Raw genomic sequence first — 21,892 nt, forward strand, 5'->3', positions numbered from 1 at the left:
CTCTTCACTTTTTGCCATAAGGGTGGTGTCATCTGCATATCTGAGGTTTTTGATATTTCTCCCTGCATATTGATATTTCTCCTGGATGAATTTTGTGCTTCATCTGGCCCGGCATTTCGCATGATGTATTCTGCATATAAGTTAAACAAGCAGGGTGACAATATATAGCCTTGACATACTCCTTTCCCAATTCTGAACCAGTCTTCCATAGTAATACAGCTGTATTGGCAAGTGACTGCCCAGTCACGCTGCATCCCCCAGCGCCCCTTGTGGCAAAGGTTGGTCATGTAGTTTGGCTCTTACCAATGGAACATGAGCAGAAATGAAGTGAACAACTTCTGCCTCACTTGCTTAAGAAGAATTTTCTGGCTTTGAACTTCTACTCTTTCCTCTTTCCTCCAGGCATTGTGACCTTCAACACCTGGAAGATGGCAGAGCTGCCATCAGCCTGGGTTCCTGAATGGTCACAGGGATCCAAGCTGCCTGCTGGCTGAAATACTGACCTTGGGTTGTTAGCTAAGAGAGGGATACATTTCTTTGCTCTGAGCCACGTGATTGTTAGGTCTCTTCTTAAAGCTGCTTATTCACTTGTTTTATTTACTGCAGCTCTGAAATTCTGTTTAATTTGTACAGTTGAACAGTCATTTGTTTCTTCTTAATTTGATAAGAATCGAGTATCTATTTTATTAGAGTCAAGGTTCCAAAGAAAAGAACAGAGAGAAAAAAAAATTTACGGGTCCTTTGCTCTAGGAATAACCATCAGAATTTTCAATGAGTTCACTCCTCGGGCAATTTTGGCCCAGACCTCATGTCCAGTTTGGTTAAGATTGGCCTTTTATGCTAAACAGGTAGACAGCTAGATATTTTCTTGTTCCATCCTGCTTGTAGCCCCACAAAAACTACCAACACGACAGGGTTTGTTTGTTTGTTTGTTTGTTTTTTGGCTTGGGCTTTCAGACTCTTCCTATAAGAAACTGTGTTTCATTCAACCATGACTTTTTGCTCCTACCACTTCAAGCATAAGTGTGCACTATTTTGGTATGGACACAATCAGTTTTGGGGTAAAGCCCCTCTTTCTCTGATCTGTGTTCTGGATCCAGCTGCTTCTGCAGGCTTTCCCAAAGAGCCAAGACTGTGAGCCATGGCACTTCATCATTATCTCTACTGAGCTCTGTGCACAGGAAATCCTGTGTGAGGCTGGCAGGGCGACCGAGGGAATGAAGAAATCTCATTCATCAGAACAAGCTGGTCAATTTCCTCAAGTAAGGAGTTTGTCTAGCATCCAGCGATTTCCTCCAAAAAAGAGGGTGTACTTTCTCAACTTACTGATAAGATTAATGTATAGAATCACTGTCTGCAGATCCTAGGCTGCCTTTCAGCTGTATTCTTCCTGTGACTTTTGAGCTTTTCTAGACATGCACAAAGTGAAAATCTCAATGTTCACAATCTGTCAAATAAGATAGCATATAATACTATTTTGTAATCATTATTAAATGATAGAAAGCTATTAAACTCAATGTATTTTAAACTAAACTTCTGAGCTCCACCATCTGACTTCTGCTACCTGCTGTCTTCTCCATCTCTGGTGATGGTAACTCCACCTTTCCAGTTGTTATTCAGTCGCTTAGTTGTGTCTGACTTTTTGCAACCCCATGGACTGCACCATGCCAGATTTCTCTTTCACTATCACCATGAGTTGCTCCACTCATGTCCATTGGGTCGGTGATGCCATCCAACCATCTCATCCCATGTCACACCCTTCTCCTCCTGCCTTCAATCTTTCCCAGCATCAAGGTCTTTTCCAATGAGTCGGCTCTTTGCATCAAGTGGCCAAAGTATTAGAGCTTCAGCTTCAGTGCCAGTCCTTCTGGTGAATATTCAGGATTGATTTCCTTTAGGGTTGACTGGTTTGATCTCCTTAGGAACTCTCAAGAGTCTTCAGCACCACAATTCGAAAGCATCAGTTCTTCGGTGCTCAGCCTTCTTTATGGTCCAACTCTCACATCCATACATGACTACTGGAAAAGCCATAGCTTTGACTAAATGGACCTTTGTTGGCAAAGTGATGTCTCTGCTTTTTACTATGCTGTCTAGGTTTGCCATAGCTTTACGGCTGCTTATGTCCAAAAATTCTGTCGTCCTTGACTCTCATCTCACAACCAGTCCATCAGAAATCCTGCCAGCTCTGCTTTTGGAATTTTTCCAGAATCTGATTCCTTTGTAACACCTCTACTCCTACCACTCTGGTGGAGCCTCCAACATCTCTTGGATTAAGTGGCCTCCTAACTCACACACACACACATACACACACACCCTGTCTACTCTCAATGGGGCAGCCAGAGAGGTTCTTTTAAAGTGGAAGCCCTGTCATTCAACTCCTTTTCTCAGAAATTTTTCAGATGACTCTTTACTCTGCTCTGAATAAAACCCCAAGTCCATACAAAGGCTTGTAAAGCCCTTGTTCCCTTTCTGACCTCACTGTCTACCACCCTTCCCCTCTAACTCAGAGCCTGCCCCAGGGGCTTCCTTGTTGCTCCTGGATCACATTAGGCTGGCTCTTGTTAGAGGGTATTTGCTCCTTAATCCTTTCTTCTAATATTTGCTTGGACAACTCCCTCACTTTCTTTAAGACTTGGCTCAAATGTCTCCTCTTCAGTAAGATCTACTAAGACAGCCCTATTTGTATTGCCACTTCCTTGTCCACTTTCTCTGTTCAGTATGTTTGATAGCATTGATTGTCAGCTCACTGGAAAAGACCCAGATGCTGGGAAAGATTGAAGGCAGGAAGAGAAGGGGCCAACAGGGGATGAGACAGTGGTATCACTGACTCAGTGGACATGAGTTTGAGCAAACTCTGGGAGATAGTGAAGGACAGGGAAGCCTGGTGTGCTGCAGTCCATAGGGTCACAAAGAGTCGGACACGACTGAGCGACTGAACGACTGACCGCCTGCTAGCATATGAGGTCACTTCCTTGCCTGTTCACTGTGTCTCTTGACCTTCCCACTCACCACTAGAATATAAGCTCTATGAAGGGAGGAAACGATGTACCAGAAGCACCCAGAAGGATGTGTGGCACATTGTAGGCACTTTATACATTTGCTGAAAGAACAAATATGAATAGCTATCCAAGATGAGGTTGATTATCTGATGAATATGAAACAAACTGAGGTGATCAACTTCAGAGACCTAGGCTGCAGACGTTACTTTTCTAACAAGATGGCTATGGCAGCAGGAAAGCACTGGACCCTGAGGAGAAGACTTTTTCCTGAAAGTCACCCGAAAAGTATAGAGAGCAATCTTGAGATGACAGGCTTGGCAAAGGCTTCTCATGTTACATTTTGGGACATGGGGGTTGTGAACACTGTTTTTGGAGTTAGGACTTGTCCTTGTTTTTAATTAGAATCTGAGTGACTGAGAAAAGCAGTGTGGATCGTGTTCCCTGCCTCCTGCACAAATATTTCCTGGTCTGGTTTCAGGTATCCCTTTCCTTAGGTGGGTCTGCCATGGAGGGATTAAAGCGCCTTGTGATTCAGAGCCTGGGCTGTCAGCGCTGCTGACGCACGTGCGGTATTTTGGATCTCCATTCCTTTCCTCATTCACACTCACCTTTGGGCCGAAATGGTGAACTTGGTCAGTGGAATCCAATGCCTGAACCTGAGTGGCTGGGGTTTTCAGTTGTTCTGTTCTCTTTTCTGATCCCAACACTGCCCTGCCTCTGCCAGAATTAAAGTGCGGTGAGAAAGGCAGGGAACAGAGAAAAGCAGTGACTGGAAAAAGGTGAATAAATGGAAAGAACAGATGTGTTGAAACCGGGAGAGAAGGCAGCCCAGAGGTGGGGGAGTGCAGTGATGCTCACGTGTTGCATGCGCCTCTTTCTCCCTGGCATTTTCATGCATTATGCATTATGTGACATGAGGAGCATGCTATTTTTTTTTCCCCAAACACAACAAAGCTACTTCATCATTCAGATTTGAAATCTCTGCCAATAGGAGAAGAAAATACTTTGCCAAAATTTACAAGCATGGCTTGCTTTAAAAATGTAAAGATTGAAAGGTTCTCAAATGACCCTCCAACTCCTAACACACTTTCCAAGATATTCCACATTGGACTTGTAGCCTCCCTGAGATGTGTTCTTTGATACGGCCAAATCAAGCCCCTCCACACCACCTTCCTCAAGCTGATTTCGGTCAACAGGAAATTTACGAACAACAAATTAGCTTTGCTCAGTTGCGTACTAAATAGCCATACACTATAGGAGTAGTAGTAATTGTGAGAGAGCAAAGTACTGACAGAAGGTAAAAAATCTTTTCCCAAAAAGGAAGAATCAGGACTTCCCTGGCAGTCCAGTGGTTAAGACTCCCTGCTTCCAGTGCAAGGGGTGCTGGTTTGATCCCTGGTTGGGGAACTAGGATCCCACATACTGCGGGGTGAACCAAATAAAATGAACAAAAAAGAGAAGAATCGATACGAAAGAGACTTTCAGATCTTCGGAGTGTCCAGTATAGTTCCCAGCAGCTTGTTGAAAGGCCCTGTGCTGTCTAAACAGCCTCCTGTGGATGAATTGCCATAGCAGCTCATATAAAAGGAACAGTGGAAAGGTGCAAAAGTCATTAGCAGGGGAGAAATAGGAAGCAATCAGCAACACTTGAAACAAATTATTACCGTGAAATCACACTCCCAGCTTGAGATAAGTGTCCTGGATCTGTTAAAGCCATATACACCTCACTCCTTTAAATGAGATGAGGAAAGTTTTCCTCTTTGGTAATTTATGAAGTGTTAGACCAGGATGGATGGCGATGCCTGAGTAGGGCTAGGGGTGGGGGGTGTCCACTCCTTCCCAGGCTGCCTTTAAAGACATATTACCTGCACTGGGGGGCTTGGGCAGACAACCTTTTTCCAATACGTGTCTGGACAAGACGCTACATTTGGGGATGAAATGGAAAGCTGTTGGACCGACTGTATTTTATTCAGCAGTCGTTTTGAGGAGAAAAACCCAAGACGTCTTACCGTACTGCCATGGGGTGAACACAGAGACGTTGGCCGCTGGAAATGTCTTGGCACCTGAGCCCTGCCTCCCACGGCCGCTCCGCCCTTGTCCCCAAGAAAAGGCTGCTTTCCTTTCCCCTCTCCAACCTGGCCTTGGGTTTAGGTCTCATCAGCCCCTCTGGCGTCTCCTTTGGAATCGGCATCTCAAAATGTCCTCGGTTCGCGGTGACTCACAGATTCCGGTTGCTGTTGTCTTCTCCACCTACCGTCCGGGAAATCGCGGGATCCGGATCCACGTGCACCACTGGCGGCCGAGCTTAGGCAGGCCTTGCAATCCCAACACGCATCATCAGCATCTCAGCCCACGGCGCTGGGAGGATGCTTCGCCTCGCTCTCAGGAGCACAGTTGTCTGTTTTTGAACCTCTCTCTGTGTTTGGACCCAATGGGCTACCTCCCCCCTGGTGTGCTCCTCCCAAAATCAAACCGGTATTCTGGGGCCCTGCTGCTGCTGCTAAGTCGCTTCAGTCGTGTCCGACTCTGTGCGACCCCATAGGCGGCAGCCCACCAGGTTTCCCCGTCCCTGGGATTCTCCAGGCAAGAACACTGGAGTGGGTTGCCATTTCCTTCTGCAATGCATGAAAGGAAAAGTGAGAGTGAAGTCGCTCAGTCCTGTCTGAGTCTTAGCGACACCATGGAATGCGGCCTACCAGGCTCCTCCAACCATGGGGTTTTCCAGGCGAGAGTACTGGAGTGGGTTGCCATTGCCTTCTCCTCCTGGCGCCCGAGATGTTTGAAATACAAACATGAGATTCTTTTTGTTATTGTTGTTGTTGTTTTTCCTGGCAGCCGCCTCAGTTCCTCCCCCCAGTGCCCAACACTTTCCAGTTATATGTGTTTCCTGGATGCGTCCTTCCAGTTCTTGACAGCCAGCTCAGAGGATGTGCTAATTCTCAGTTACAGTTTTCCTTTTTGCCTTCTTATTCTAGTCACAAGGAAATTTATGAGAAAATAAGCTTTGACCTTTTTTTTTTTCTTTATATTTTAAGTGGAAACTTGAACGCTCACTTTTGCTAAGAAGGGGGAATGGATGTGTAGTCTACACAGTGTACAATGAAGCCAGACGTACCCAAGAGGAAGACATTTTAAACATATCATGAATAAAGTTAATCTTGGTGTCACTGTGATAGGGACTCTTCTTGTTTATACCCACAAAAATCTTACAATTTTAATATATTAGCATTGAAAGGGAAGTAAAAATTACCATAATTTTGAAATGAAAGGCGATGGTACCATGTATACATACTTCTTGTCTTCTAGTCTCTTAAACCATCTGGAGACAAGGTGCTTTCAACCTTACAAAGAAGCCTATTCCAGCTAAAACAGCCCCAAATTGTTGGAAATTCATCCTTATATTTAAATGTCTTGGAGTAATATATCATCCTACTATTTTGTTTTACCTTCTAGAAATATGTGAAAAAATTAATAGTGCAGTCTTAGAGTTGAAAGCTGCTGCTGCTGCTAAGTCGCTTCAGTCGTGTCCAACTCTGTGCGACCCCAAAGACGGCAGCCCACAAGGTTCCCCCGTCCCTGGGATTCTCCAGGCCAGAACACTGGAGTGGGTTGCCATTTCCTTCTCCAATGCATGAAAGTGAAAAGTGAAAGTGAAGTCGCTCAGTCGTGTCTGACTCCTAGCGACCCCATGGACTGCAGCCTACCAGGCTCCTCTGTCCATAGGATTCTCCAGGCAAGAGTACTGGAGTGGGGTGCCATCGCCTTCTCCGAGAGTTGAAAGAGACATAGACAAAGTCCTACGACATTATTACAATCCTTCGCATCTTTTTTCCCAGATGATACCTCTTTACTTCTTTCAAGTCTTTAAATATGTGATGTGGTTTCAGATTGTTGTACATTTTCTTTTGCATCTTTGGATTCAATTTCTATTAAAATTTGGTCCCCAGGTGTGATAAGAGAGACAATCACATTTCAATTGCTAAGGAAGATTCATGGGATTAAAATAACAATGCTTATGAGTCTGTTTTATTGCAGGCAAAACTATATAGTATAAAAACAATAAAATTAAGATACCTATCGTACCCAAAAAGTGCCTTGCAACAAGGGGTCTGGAAAGTCTGGCCCTGGCTCTAATTATCCTCACTCTGTAAGGGTCCTTCTAAACAGTTAATAACAATTAATCCATTCCAATGCTTTCATTTTAAAGAGAATTATTTGAAGACTGCAGGTATTAGAGATGTCCATGGGCTTCCCTGGTGGCTTAGCTGGTAAAGAATCCGCCTGCAATGCAGGAGACCTGGGTTTGATCCCTGGGTTGGGAAGATCCCCCAGAGAAGGGAAAGGCTACCCAGTCCAGTATTCTGGCCTGGAGAATTCCGTGGACTGCATAGTTCATGGGGTCGCAAAGAGTCTGACACGACTGAGTGACTTTCGCTTCACTTCACTTCACTTCATAGCACCAGTCTGAATGCAAAGCATGTTTTACTGTTGTACCCCTTAGGGTACAAGAAAGCAGAAATATCAGGTTATCAAATGACTGAATCTATATGACTTATTTCTTTCCATTCTATTGAATTCAAATTAACTTGCATTTTTGAATACCTACTACAAGCAAGCATTAATGGCCACAGCCATAATTATAAACCCAGCTGCTAAGACAAGTGTAATAAAGAAATATAAAAATATATAGTTTTTAGAGTGGGCATGTTAGTCAGAATCAAGGTCTCTAGACAAAGAGAAACTATATGTGTATATATATACACACACATATGTTTATGCGTATCACATACCTCTCAAATATATATATATATGAGAAAGTTGAGAGAGATTGACTTATTGCCTTTTTTTTTTTTTTTTTGATAATTGACTCACATAGTTGTAGAGGCTGGCAAGTTCAAAACTTGCAGGGCAGGGTGGCGGGCTGGAAACCCAGGAAAATGCTGATGTTACAGCTCAAGTCTGAGGGCCATCTGAATGCAGAATTCCCTCTTCCTTAGAGGTTAGTCTTTTTCTTTTAAGGCCTTTGACTAATGGGATGAAGCACCTCACCCCCACCCCCTTGGAGGGTAATCTACCTTACTTAGGGTCTACTGATTTAAATGTTCATTTCATTTAAAAAATCTTTACAAGGACATCTTGATTGGAGTTTGATCAAACACCAGGGCACCATGGTCTGGCCAGGTTGACTTAAAAAGGTGGATATTTTACCTACTTCTTACAGGCCAGGTTTACTATTAATGCTTATTCCTGCTTCTCTCTTTCTATTTCTTCAAAGTTGTGTTTGTTTTTCTTTTCAGTGTTTTCAAATAGCTGTTTTCACTACTCTTGACTATTTACTTATAGCATTTCTAATTATTAGAGAACATTAAAATTTTAACAGAAGTAATGTTTTGATATTTATGGCAACTATATGAAAAACAGTATTTTTCTGGATAATGACTAAAAACGGTAAGCTCAGTACTTTTAATCACATAATGTGTATATATATATATATATATTTACCACATATAAATATGTATGTGTTTACTCCTCCTCCAGTTTAACAGCAGCTTATAGCCTATTAAGTACAAAATAAATGCTCTCTAGGAGTGCAATAACAATTCGAAAGCAAGTGGGAAAGCCATATTTGTTAGAAATTATTTAATACATAGTCTTACACTATTTTTAACATTTAAACCATTTTTCTGAAAAAAAAAATATATATATATATATATTGGAAGAGCCCCTAAGAATTCATCCTGCTGTTATTTGGTAACACCCACAATAATGGAATAAGAACCAATCAAAATGCACAGAGAAATAGATTCTACTTCTATTTGTAGAAATATAGGCTTTTGCTTCACTTCACCCAACTATGCTCTGCTCTAGCTTAAATCCCTTACCTCTTTTTATTAGATCTTAAGAGAGACTGAGTGTATTGATCCGCATCCTCTGTAATAAGAATACTATGTCTGTCTGTTACTACAACCCTTTCTGTCTCCATGTTAAAGAAGGCCAGGTCATACTGGCCAAGTGCTTAAGTATGATATGTTCACTTCTAATTGTCTCCCTGTCAGAGCGACACATACACTAGTATCCTTTTCAAAATGGAAGAAACTGAGCCTCTGCTGCAAATCAAACAACACAAGCCAGTCCTGCAAATCTCTCTGAAGAATAAAAGTTTATGTCTGTACTCTCTACGTATGCTGCTGCTGCTGCTAAGTCATTTCAGTCGTGTCCGATTCTTTGTGACCCCATAGACGGCAGCCCACCATGTTCCGCCATCCCTGGGATTCTCCAAGCAAGAACACTGCAGTGGGTTGCCATTTCCTTCAATGCATGAAAGTGAAGAGTGAAAGTGAAGAGTGAAAGTGAAGTCACTCAGTTGTGTCTGACTCTTCACGACCCCAGGGACTGTAGCCTACCAGGCTCCTCCGTCCATGGGGATTTTCCAGGCAAGAGCACTGGAGTGGGGTGCCATCGCCTTCTCCACTCAACTAATGCAGACCCACATTAGTGGTTCCTGGGAATCATAGACTGTGGAATAATAAGCAGGCACACCTGTTGACTGCTTTCTCTGTGAAGTTAAGTTGTAGAAGGAATTCGTAGAACTTGTAGAAGGAACAGTGGTAGAAGCAGACTACCAAATTCTGTCAGTGGTAACGTGATTTAAAACTTTCTCAGGGCCTAACTGCTGTATAATCTGTTTCCAGGGGATTATTTGTGGAAAAGCTTCCACTGTGGGGTCATGCTTTAGGGTTCTCAAAGGACACCCTTGAACTATTAGGCAGTGTATTCATTTTTTAATGTAGAAGGATCTTAACTGTGCAGATGTCAAAAGTCCCATTATGTTAGATATTTTCTTAGACTCTAGGCCACAGAAACAGAAAATGTATTGAACTGAAAAAAAATCTTTCAGAGGAATAACCCATAACTCGTAGTATATATTAAAAAATTTAAGAAAATGTCTTGATGCTGTCTTTTTCTCCCCTATATCAATGCCCCACGGTACTCATTCTCATTGGCTTTTCAGTATTATGACACAAGACTACTTTTTGAGAAGGAAAATTACTTGAGACGTGTACCCAGAGCTGCTGATAGAGATTTTGAAAGTACCAACATAGTAAATGAGCATGAGGTGAGGGCATGGTGGTATGTCCTGTGTGAAACATGGAGCCAGGGGTCCTGATCATTGTTCTTACCTGCTGCTGCTGCTGCTGCTGCTAAGTCACTTCAGTCGTGTCCGACTCTATGTGACCCCATAGAGGGCAGCCCACCAGGCTCCCCCATCCCTGGGATTCTCCAGGCAAGAACACTGGAGTGGGTTGCCACTTCCTTCTCCAATGGACGAAAGTGAAAAGTGAAAGTGAAGTCGCTCAGTCGTGTCCGACTCTTAGCGACCCCACGGACTGCAGCCCACCAGGCTACTCTGTCTGTGGGATTTTCCAGGCAAGAGTACTGGAGTGGGGTGCCATTGCCTTCTCCGTTGTTCTTACCTACAGAGTATCAGACACCTCTCACATGGGCTCTAACCTTGGTGTGTGTCCTAGGCAGTATGGTTTGCAGAGGAAAAAACTGGTGAAGACACAGAAAATCCACCTCTATCCATTGAAGCCTTTTCTGTAGAAGGTATTTCTCCTTAGTTAAGTAGAACTGGAGCCCCAGAATCAGAATCTGAAGTCTTCTTAATCTAATCCAGGTTCTTCTAACAGATCAGGTGATTGCCCAGCTCTTTTCACTAGAGAGTGTTTCTGATTCCTTTTCTTACCCATGACTCCAAAACAAGATCACGAGATCTACTCCCTTGCATGAATATAGCAGCCAAGGTCAGAGCTGTTAGAGACTGAGGGATTTTATGTGCCTAGAAACATAGGAGAATCCCGACGCTCTTGTTTCTGTGATAACCCAGAGAAACAAGATGGCAGATTGGGCATTCCTTTCCATTTCAGGGAGTTGGGGGTGGGGAATGAGTTGGAGACTGGAGTGAGGGCAAGGAACAGGAGAGGAAAGAGACCTGGGGAGGAGGAGAAAGGACTGGGAAGTGAGCCCAGGGCTGGTATCTGGGGAAAGGAGAACCAATACCTCTTTTGTTGTCAGGAAAGCCCTGGACACAAAGGGTGAGTTTGAGTTTCACTTTAGGTCAGTTCAGGGCATTGTGAAAAGGCAGTGTTCAGACAGTGAGCTTAACTGACTGACTCTGAGGTAATTAAATCACTACATTAGGCTGCTGACCATGAAAGCAGAAAAATACAAGCACACAAAAGAAGAAAACAAAAACCTTACATTTGCATCTAATTATATAATTAAAATGTTTACTGTTCCATGTAATAATTATGTGGCTCATATTTGATCATGATGGCATTTCTTTAATTGGGTAAAAGTTTTACCCATTTTTCTTGTGGGACAAAATTTGGTTTCATTTAGTCATTTTTCATTCAGGCATGTAAGGCTTCCATGCCATCTGACTTTGTTTTATTCTGGCTGGGTTTTTGGCAACTTCTGTGGTAATTTTCAGTTTTATTTCCTCTCTTCAGTGATGACTGTAATTGTGGACAGCCACTTACCTGAGGAAAGGATTCTTTCTTGGTCCTCCGTTTGCTTGCTTAGTGTACTTTCTCAGACTCCACAACACACAGTTGGCATCAAATCAGAGCAGTTCTTCTGCAGTGTTTGCGAAGGTTCCTAACAGAGGAACCGTTGGCCTCTGCTGTTCCATTGTGATTGGTTCATTTTTCCTTTTTTCATCATCATTACCATGCTTCCGGTTTATGTAGTGGTCACATCCACCAAGATGGAAACAGGAGAGTCTGACAGAGAAAATAAAACTTTTGGTGTGGTTTGTTTTCGTTTGATTGGTATGGCAGGTAGTGAGTAAAGCAGTGTGATAGGTTCAGCCAAGGTTACAAAATGCTGGGCATACAGTGATTATAAAGACAGAAGGTACCATTGATGCCAAGGACCCTTCTGTCTATGGGAGAGAAAAAGATAGCTACATAGGAAATAATAACAAAGGACCTGAGGGTGCATGGGCACACAGAGGAGGGGGCACATGTTCTACACTTAAGGGGCTAGACGGGCATTGTGAAGAAAAGGAAAGCTGGATAAATGGGCAAGTTGCAATTACTATAGCTGTTCTTGGTGGGTGGTAGCAGATATTCACTGAGATCAATAATAATCCCATTTGGCATGGTCTGTGGAGAGTTAGAACACAGAGATCTCCTTTAGCATATCTCTGGGGATATTAATAGGTATTTTTCCTTCTTGTCACATTGTTTGGAAATGTGCTCTGTAGTGATTCAAGTGAGCTAAGATGCTAGTTGGAGCATCTCTTTTTATTGTGGCTTTCATACTCATTTCATTCATTTACTTTCTGCCTTCTCATTTTTAGCCTTTAAAAGACTTCAATAATAATAAACTGTAATGTCTTCAGCATAATGTTTTCCTGAATGCAATGTTCTGACCCTCCACAGTCTGTTGAAAAAAATGCATAAAGAAATTTATTTATATACAATACAAAAAGAAGCAAAAGTAGGAGATGCCTTCATCTTGAAACAAAAGTTCAAAACCAGAGAAGTTCATATGTGATTTTTATAGAGACATGACTTTTCTAGTGTGAAAATATGGTATTTTTTAACATTTAAAATATGAATTTTGACCCATATCTCTTAAATGCTACAGTAAAAAAAAAAAAAAAAGACTTTTTGAAATCATTTAGTTGAACTTCCCAATATTATTTGTGATAAAAACGGGGATCAGAGTGGCAAAGTGATTTGCATAAGATCATCACTTATTTAATACTGGAGCCAACTAAGAACCCCAATATCATAGTCAATGCCCCTTTCAAATGTGCCACATTATTAGAAGACTGGAATCTGCTAGTAACAGACACAACAAGATATTTCTATTTGGGGAAAATTATCTTGGGAAGTTTAATTTATGAATAAAAATTCAAAAATGAAAAGTGAGCCTATATCTACACTAGACAAAAATATGAGACCTGGTGGATGTGCTGTTGCTCTAAGCAGATAGACAGATAGAAAGAAAGACATGTGTGCATGTGTGCGTGCATGCTAAGTCGCTTCAGTAATGTCTCACTCTTTGCAACCCTATGGACTGTAATTTGCCAGGTTCCTCTGTCCTTGGGATTCTCCAGGCAAGAATACTGGAGTGGGTTGCCATGCCCTCCTCCAGGGGATCTTCCTGACCCTGGGATCAAACCCGCATCTCTTACTTCTCCTGAATTGGGGGGTGGGTTCTTTACTGCTAGCACCGCCTTGGAAGCCCCATACATATCTGAGAGAGGTCAGGATTTTTCCCCTAAGGCAAATTTGCATGTAACTAGTATTTATGAAAAAAAGCCAATCTGCTAAACTCATTGATGATTCCTAAGGATTCATCTTAAAGCTCTTTCTCCCTCTAATGACTGCATTGGCTTTATTCTATCTGCGGCCATTGCATGTCTTCACTGAAAAATCTTAATTTATCATAAGCTCAGGGGAGACACCAAGCACCAGGTTCTCTGTATCAGTTTCCTTGATTGCCGTGACAAATGACTACAAACTGGGCGGCTTAAGGCAGCACCAATTTATTCTCATCATTGTGGAGAGCGGAAGTCTGAACGCCGAGGTGTTGGCAGGGCTGTATTCCCTCCAAAGGCTCCTGGGTAGATTCTGTTCCTTTTGTCTCGCAGCTTCCGGTGAGTGTTAGCATCACCGCGATCTCCGCCTCTGTGTTCCCATCACCCTCTCCAGCGTCTTCGTGTTCTCTCATCTTCTGTTTCTTATGAAGACGGCTGACATTGCACTGAGAGTCCACTGTAAATCCAGATAACCTCAAGATCTTTCTTTACATCTGCAAAGACCTTTTTTCCCCAAAAGGTCTCATTCATAGATTTGGGGGCTAGGGGTGTGGATATGTCTTTGGGGGAGGACACCATCCTGCCCACTGTAGTTACCTTTCCACAAACCATACAGTCACCTGTGCAAACCTGCAGGTCCACTGTTAGGCTGGCCCACTGTCCTGGTTTTCCCTGCATGAGATTTCCTGGCAATGGAGCTTTTGGTGCTAAAACCAGAGGAAGGAGCATTTTGGCTAAAGCATGATGGTTGGTTACCCCCCAACAGACCAAAGGGACTGCATGACCAATATCCCCACACTGGAGGTGTGACGGCAAGGCAGGAGAAAACAAAACCGTCCAAGACAAGGTGAATTGGCTCAGAGGTGCCCCATCTCCTTCTGAGCTCTGCTTTGACTCCTGTGATGAGTGAGTCAGAGGCCGCTGCTGAAATGAGAGACCGTGGAGAGAAGTCCTGTCTGTCAGAGTCGCTCTCCGGACTTCATTTCTGCTCATCTCATTACCTGTAGCAGCCCTGCGTTCTCAGCTGTTGAGGACTCTAGAAGCAGCTGTGGCCGAGGCAGCTGACTGGTTAGCCTTTAGCCACCTGGCCAGTGATGCCTCCGAAGTGTTTCCGTGGACCCCTCGGTGATTTACATTGTGCTAAAACGCCCTTCCTTTTTCTCCCTCCCACTCCCTCCTTAACCGCCCATTCAGCCCCCTCCGAGGGGAGTCAAGAGAGCCAGTGATGAAGGTGAGGGCTTTGATCTCCCTCTAGGCAGTGTCTCTGTCTCTATCCACTTGGGCCAGAGGTCACTGGGTGAGGAGGAGCGGAGATGACCTCGGCCCCGGGGCCCACATGTCTCTCTCTTTGAAGAGTTCATCTCTGTCAAGGACAAGGAAAGAGGTCTGGAGTTTGCTGGCTGCGGGGCTGTCTGAGAGCTGCAGCCCTCCACCTTGATCTAATGGCTTCTGTCTTGAGAGAACAAGATAATCCCACCTTCAGACCAACTTTATGAGCTCCTGGTACTGCTTGTAGCCTCTTCCAACCTGAAGCTTCATGGACTGGGGCTGTATCTGGTTGCATTTTAAACCCTATTTTATTCTCCATGCTGCAAAAGATAAGATTCTTTTGTGGGAAAACAGCTGCTTTGCATCAAGTTAGAGCAGTAAATTAAAAAACAAAAGTAATCTGAATGAAAGGATGGGATCAGGACAGGGTCTTGAGGTTGAAATGACCACACTTGCTGCTTTTGTGAGATTGCATTTTTATCTTTGCTGTTGTTTGTTTGTTTGGGGGGTTGTGTCTTTCCTTTAGGCAGATTTTACATTTCTTTTTCATGATTAAAAATGTTAATCTCCTAATACAATACCAAAAAAAACTTTTGATCATTGTCATGTATAATGGTGATGATTTTCAAAAATTTATATTCAATAATTTTTTTTGGTTGAAAGCAAGATTTTTAAAAATTAAATATTCCTAAGAACCTATTTCCATTCATTCATTCATTATGTATTTGTGGCATCTTGATTGACATATAGTCTCTGAGAATATACAGCTTTGTATACTGTTCTTAATGGTTGCTTTCTATACTACAAGATGCATATGCAATTTACCATGGTTCACAGGCACATTTAATCCTCACAACATAGTTATAGTTTTCTGCCTTTTAGTGATTAAAAAAAAAAAAAAATGAAGTTCAAAAAGCTGGGTGTCTTGCCCAAAATCACAGAGCCAGAAAGTGTCAGAAACTCAGATCTGAACCCAGTGTTAGCTGATATCAATATCCTCATTCTTCATGCTGCACTAGATTAGTAAACCTATTTAGGGAAGGCTTACCATAAAAGATCAAGCATCCCATCATGAGAACCTCTTGTGTAATCACTGCTCAGGGGGCATGCAGTCATATAGGTGAGAGCATCTGCTGATAATATGGCAAGGGAGTTAGAAAATTTGTAGGTTCTGAGGTTAGACTCCCAGGATGAAGAGTCAGAAAAAATAGTAAAGAGGGGTGTAAGGAGGGTTGAATGTTGGATAAAGGCTGGTGCTCTGGGTGGGCAGGGGCTCTGCCAGTGAAATTTAAGACACTTCCAGGACACTGAAGTATGTTAGCTGGAAGATGCATTTTGGAAAAGCACTGTAGTACCTACTGAAATATTCTTCCACTGATATGCAGAAAAAAATCCCTCATATTCTTTGGGAGAAGGAAAGAGAGCTAGAAATAGTAAGAAAAATGCGGTGCCTGATTTGAAAGTTTAAAGAATTGCAACCAGTTCCAAGGGGAGAACTGCAGCTATGCGACCTTGGTAAGTTATTTAATCAACCTAAGGCCCAGTTTCCTTACTTGTAAAATGGGGAGAGTAATACAGAGCTAGAGTTCCAGAAAAACATCTACTTCTACTTTATTGACTATGCCAAAGCATAGTGGATCACAACAAACTGGAAAATTCTTAAAGACATGGGAAAACCAGACCACCTGACCTGCATCCTGAGAAATCTGTATGCAGGGCAAGAAGCAACAGTTAGAACTGGATATGGAACAACAGACTGGTTCCAAATAGGGAAAGGAGTATGTCAAGGCTGTATATTGTCACCCTGCTTATTTAACTTATATGCAGAGTACATTATGCTAAATGGCAAGCTGGATGAAGCAAAGCTGGAATCAAGATTGCCAGGAGAAATATCAATAACTTCAGATATGAAGATGACACCATACTTATGGCAGAAAGCGAAGAAGAACTAAAGATCCTTTTGATGAAAGTGAAAGAGGAGAGTGAAAAAGTTGGTTTAAAGCTCAACATTCAGAGAACTAAGATCATGGCATCTGGTCCCATCATTTCATGGCAAATAGAGGAGAAACAGTGGAAACAGTGAGAGACTTTATTTTCTTGGGGTCCAAAATCACTGCAAATGATGACTGCAGCCATGAAATTAAAAGATGCTTACTCCTTGGGAGAAAAGTTATGACCAACCTAGACAGCACATTAAAAGGCAGAGACATTCTTTTGCCAACAAAAGTCCATCTAGTCAAAACAATGGTTTTTCCAGTAGTCATGTATGGATGTGAGAGTTGGACTATAGAGAAAGCTGAGTGCTGAAGAATTGATGCTTTTGAACTGTGGTGTTGGAGAAGATTCTTGAGAGTCCCTTGATCTGCAAGAAGATCAAACCAGTCAATCCTAAGGGAAATCAGGCCTGAATATTCATTAGAAGGACTGATGTTGAAGCTGAAACTCCAATACTTTGGCTACCTGACGTGAAGAACTGATTCATTTGAAAAGACCCAGATGCTGGGAAAGATTGAAGGTGGGAAGAGAAGGGGATGACAGAGGATGAGATGGTTGGAGGGCATCACCGACTAGTTGGGCATGAGTTTGAGTAAGCTCCAGGAGTTGGTGAGAATGGACAGGGAAGCCTGGTGTGCTGCAGTCCATGGGGTCGCAAAAAGAGTCGGACACGACTGCCTAACTGAACTGAACTGAATACCAAGACTGTGTGACTGTTGTTGGGATTAAATGAGACACTGTACATGAACCACTTGGTACAGTAAAGTTAATTCCCCTCCACTCTTGCCTTTATTGCATTTTTCCCTTGCTTTGTTAAATAGCATTCTTGTATTGGAGTACAGGACTCTTACAGTCATTACTATTTGAAACTTTCTATATTGAGTACATATGACCCTATTCAGTTAGAAGGGCTTCCTTGGTGGCTCAGTGGTAAAGAATCTGCTTGCTAATGAGTAAGATGTGGGTTCAGTCCCTGGGTTGGGAAGATGCCCTGGAGAAGAAAATGATAACGCACTCCAGTATTCTTGTCTGGAAAATTCCCAGGACAGAGGAGCCTTGGGGGTCTACAGTCCATGGGGTCTTAAAAAGTCAGACATGACTGAGCAAGTAAACAACAACAAATTCAGTGAGAAACTTGTTGATTTAGCATGAGGAACCTCATTTACAATTAGAATATTTAATGACATCACCTCAGATCCAGTTTTTCAGGCCAAAAAACTTGGGGTCACCCATGAAAATTCTCTCTCAAACCCCAAATCCAGAATAAACAAATCTTGGTTTTATCTTCCAAATCTATTCAGAATCTGTCCACCACTCATCACCTTTGCTGCTTACACACTAGTGATAGCCACCATCAGCTTTTATTTGGAAAAATGTAGTAGATTCCTAAGTGATTTCTTTGTCCATCTTGCCCTCCTTAGGTCCATCCATTCTCAACACAGCAGCTAAAAGTACTTTTTTACCTTTTGTGTATAATTCATATCAAATATCATATCTACTCCAAACCCTCCTATGGTTCCCCATTTCATGCAAAGCCAAAGCCAAAGTCCCTACAATGGTCTGCAAGGCCCTACACAGTCTGGCTTCCTTATTATTCCTCTGATTTCACCTTTTACCACAGCTGTTCTTGCCCTGATCCACTTCCTGCTACACGGGACTTGTATTCCCAGAGTGTGACCAAGCACCCTCCTGTCTCAGGACTTTAGTGTTTGCAGTTTCCTCTGCCTGGAATGCTCTGTGTGGCTTGTTCCCTCATCTTTTAGGTCTGGGCCCCAGCAGCATCTTCTCAGGGAGACTATCCCTGACTACATGATCAAAAATTACAATATTCCACACGCTAGACTTCTTCTTTCAAGGTATTTATTACTCTCTAGTATTCTGCTGTACTTTTTTGAACCTTAAATGCTATCACTGAAGTTTTATGGCTTACCATAAAAAAAATCACCAAATGAAATACAAGTTACCATCACTTAAAATGCATATTATGTGAACCCCATGGGAGCAGAGCTTTTGGTGCATTTGATCATTGTCTAGAAGAAGACCTGGCCCCTAGCTGGTCCTCAAGGCGTAAGTATTGAATGAATTAAGACCCGACTCCTGCCAAACAGCAACTATGGTGATAAGACATTGACATTTAAAGATAGGCTTTGCAAAAAAATAAGTTAAAAAATAAAACAGGCTTTGCATAAAGAAGGTCAGTTCAGTAGCTCTGCCCCAAGCCCATGCTCTGGGAACGTCAAAGGAAGGGAACAAAATATTCTTGCTCAAGCTTTTAATTACAAACATATTGTGTAGCTAAACCTGATATGTGTTACTACATAGCAACAAGACCCACCTCCATCCTTCCCATCCCAGGACCAGAGAACATTTAAAAAGGAAAAGGAGAGAAGATGTAGGAGTAGATTAAGGATTCATTTTCCCTCCGCTATACAGCACCAACTTTTTTTTTTGGCTCCTGTGCCCACACTTGACCTCTTATTTCCCTCTTTCACCCTGGACCTCAGTAACAGCTCCTTGACAAGGGCATCTAATCATTTCTAGCATACGACAACATTTGGTTCAGATTCCCTTATCAGCATTACCATTTTTTTTCTCTCCTATTTGCCCCACCTCCACCTTAAAGGAGACCCAGAATGGACCTCAGAGATCAGTGACACGTCCACCACTTCTTCAAACACTTCATGTAGAAAATCTTTCAGAGATGTGATTGTGGAACCCTCGACCTGGAAAATACCTGTCATCAAGACCTTTACATCTGTTCAAGGAATTCATTCCAATGACATTGCTTGGCCCTAAATTTATTGCTAGAAATTTATACACACTCACTCACACACACACACACACGTGAGCATTTTTTACACATTTAAAATACATTTATCTAAACTCATATATTTCTACTGAACAATTATAAATCAGTCTATTTAATAATTTAAGAACTTCAGTTTGATTTCTCTTAACACGTATTAAAGGTTTGAGTTAGAGTTTTGAAAAGTTTGTTTCCTGCTTTTGAAAAATGTATGGATAGCATTATAGTAATTTTTAAATATGTTACATATATAAAAAGCATTTTCATTACATACAATGCATATTCAGTAATCTGAAATTAAGTTATGCCTAGTATGTATTTTGTTACTTCCCAGTATCATTACTTTATTCACGTTCAGGGTAACAGATCCAACTAAAATGAAACATTAGCCATGGCTTTTAATTTTCACTTAAAAGGAAACTTCAAGATGCTGAAAATTGTTGCCTTTTAAAATCAGAATTACTTCCAGATTTCTGTAGTACTCTGACTACAAAAATATTTTTAAATATGTAGAACTACCATGGTGGGAAAAAAAAATGTGAAATTTCTAATCTTTTTACTAACTTTTAAAGACTTTCTTTATAGTTCATCTGAAGAAGGTGTCACTTCTTTGAAAGTCAAGCTATTTTCTAAAGCTAACATGTAAATCCACGTTAGCTTATTCACTGTGATCCATGGTCCTTAATTAGAAGTGAGTGTTAGAATTCCTCACATATAAATGTGAATTTTCCCTGTACCAACTCAACTTTCTAAATAAGGTGAGAAAATAAAACATAATTAATATACAAACAATGTGTTCGATTCACAGAATTATTAGATAATTTTTTGAAATAGAATTCTTTATTTTTTAGGAAGTTATAGAATGAGAATAATAATTATGTGATCCTGTTCTTAAATGGTATATTTTCTCTAATTTGTTTTCTACAATATAGCAAGGTGAACACCAGAATGATGGCGAAAATTTGAAGCAACTTGAAATAAAATTAATTTGGGGGTTATTAAAATAAGTATTGCATTATGGTAAAAGTTTGAAGTTTTCTTTGTTTATTGTTAATAGCCTCTGCTTTAAAAATTATTTTTAAAACATTTTATTGAGGTATGATTGATAGAAACTCAATTTTAAATCTACCTTCAACTTTAAATGATTTTAGATGTAGTTTCAACTGCTGCTAAATATTTTGTAGTCATAGATATGTTTTATAAAGACAGGAATCAGATCCTAAAGTTAAGGGGCATGTAACATTTCTAAAATTATATTAAATATAAATTTAACAGAGAAAATATTAAACAAGGGCACTGTGATTAAATAAAGTAAATTTTAAAGATATTTCAATAGCAATTAAAATCTGTTTCTGATAACCATAAGCCAAGAACTGATACAAGATACACAAAAAATCAAGAGAAAGGACTGCAAACAAAAATACTAAAGAAAATCATCAATCACAAGGTAATAGAGCAAAGAAGAAAGGAACAGAGAAAGACAAACAAATAACCAAATTACATCACTCTGTCAGCTCCAAATGAGAATGCTGTTACCTGCTCCACCACTGTTATAAGAATGAAAGGAGCCAGTGCATGTGAACAACTGACATAGAACCAAATAGTGTTATTTCCTCTTATTAGCAAGAATCCAAAAATTGCATATTCTAAGATGGGTAGAGTTGCATCAAAAAGAACAAACACCTCGGAATAAATGTAACCAAGGTGGTAAAAAACCTATACTCTAAAAACTATAAGACATTGGGTTAAAAAATTCAAGAGGATAAAAATAAATAGAAAGATACACCATGCTCAGGGATTGGAAGAATTAATGTTGTTAAAATGTCCATTCTACTAAAAAAAAAAATCTACAGATTCAGGGCAATCCCTGTCAAATACCAACAGCATTTTTTCCACAGAACTAGAACAAATTAACTTAAAATTTGTGTGGAACCACAAAAGACCCTGAATAGCCAAAGCAATATTGAGAAAGAATATCAAAGAGGTATCACGCTCCCTGATTTCAAACTATACTGCGAAGCTATAGTTTTCAAGACATCTAGATTAGTTCCCCAACCAGGGATCGAACCCATGCCTCCTGCAGTGGAGGGCAGAGTCCTAACCACTGGACTGCCAGGGCATTCCCTGGTTTGCTCTTTTTTTTTTTCACTTTCTGTGAGCTAATAAACTCTTTCTAATTAACATAGCAAATAATGAAAAAAATTTTTAATTTTATTTAGAAATAATTCACAAACCATAAAATTCATCCATTTAAAGTGCCCAAGTCAATGGTTTAAGTATATTCAGTTTGACAACCATCACCACAATCAATTTTGAAATATTTTCATCACTCCAAAAAGTGAATGAATCTTTTTGCAATCTCTCCCATACCCATTAGCAATCTCTCCCTGTTTCCCTCCATTTTTCCTAGTCCTCAGCAATCATTAATTTACTTTCTATCTCTAGGAATTTTCTCATTCTGAACATGTCTTATAAATTAAATCACAT

Source organism: Bos javanicus, chromosome 9, assembly GCF_032452875.1.
Source record: "Bos javanicus breed banteng chromosome 9, ARS-OSU_banteng_1.0, whole genome shotgun sequence".
Lineage (NCBI taxonomy): Eukaryota > Metazoa > Chordata > Mammalia > Artiodactyla > Bovidae > Bos > Bos javanicus.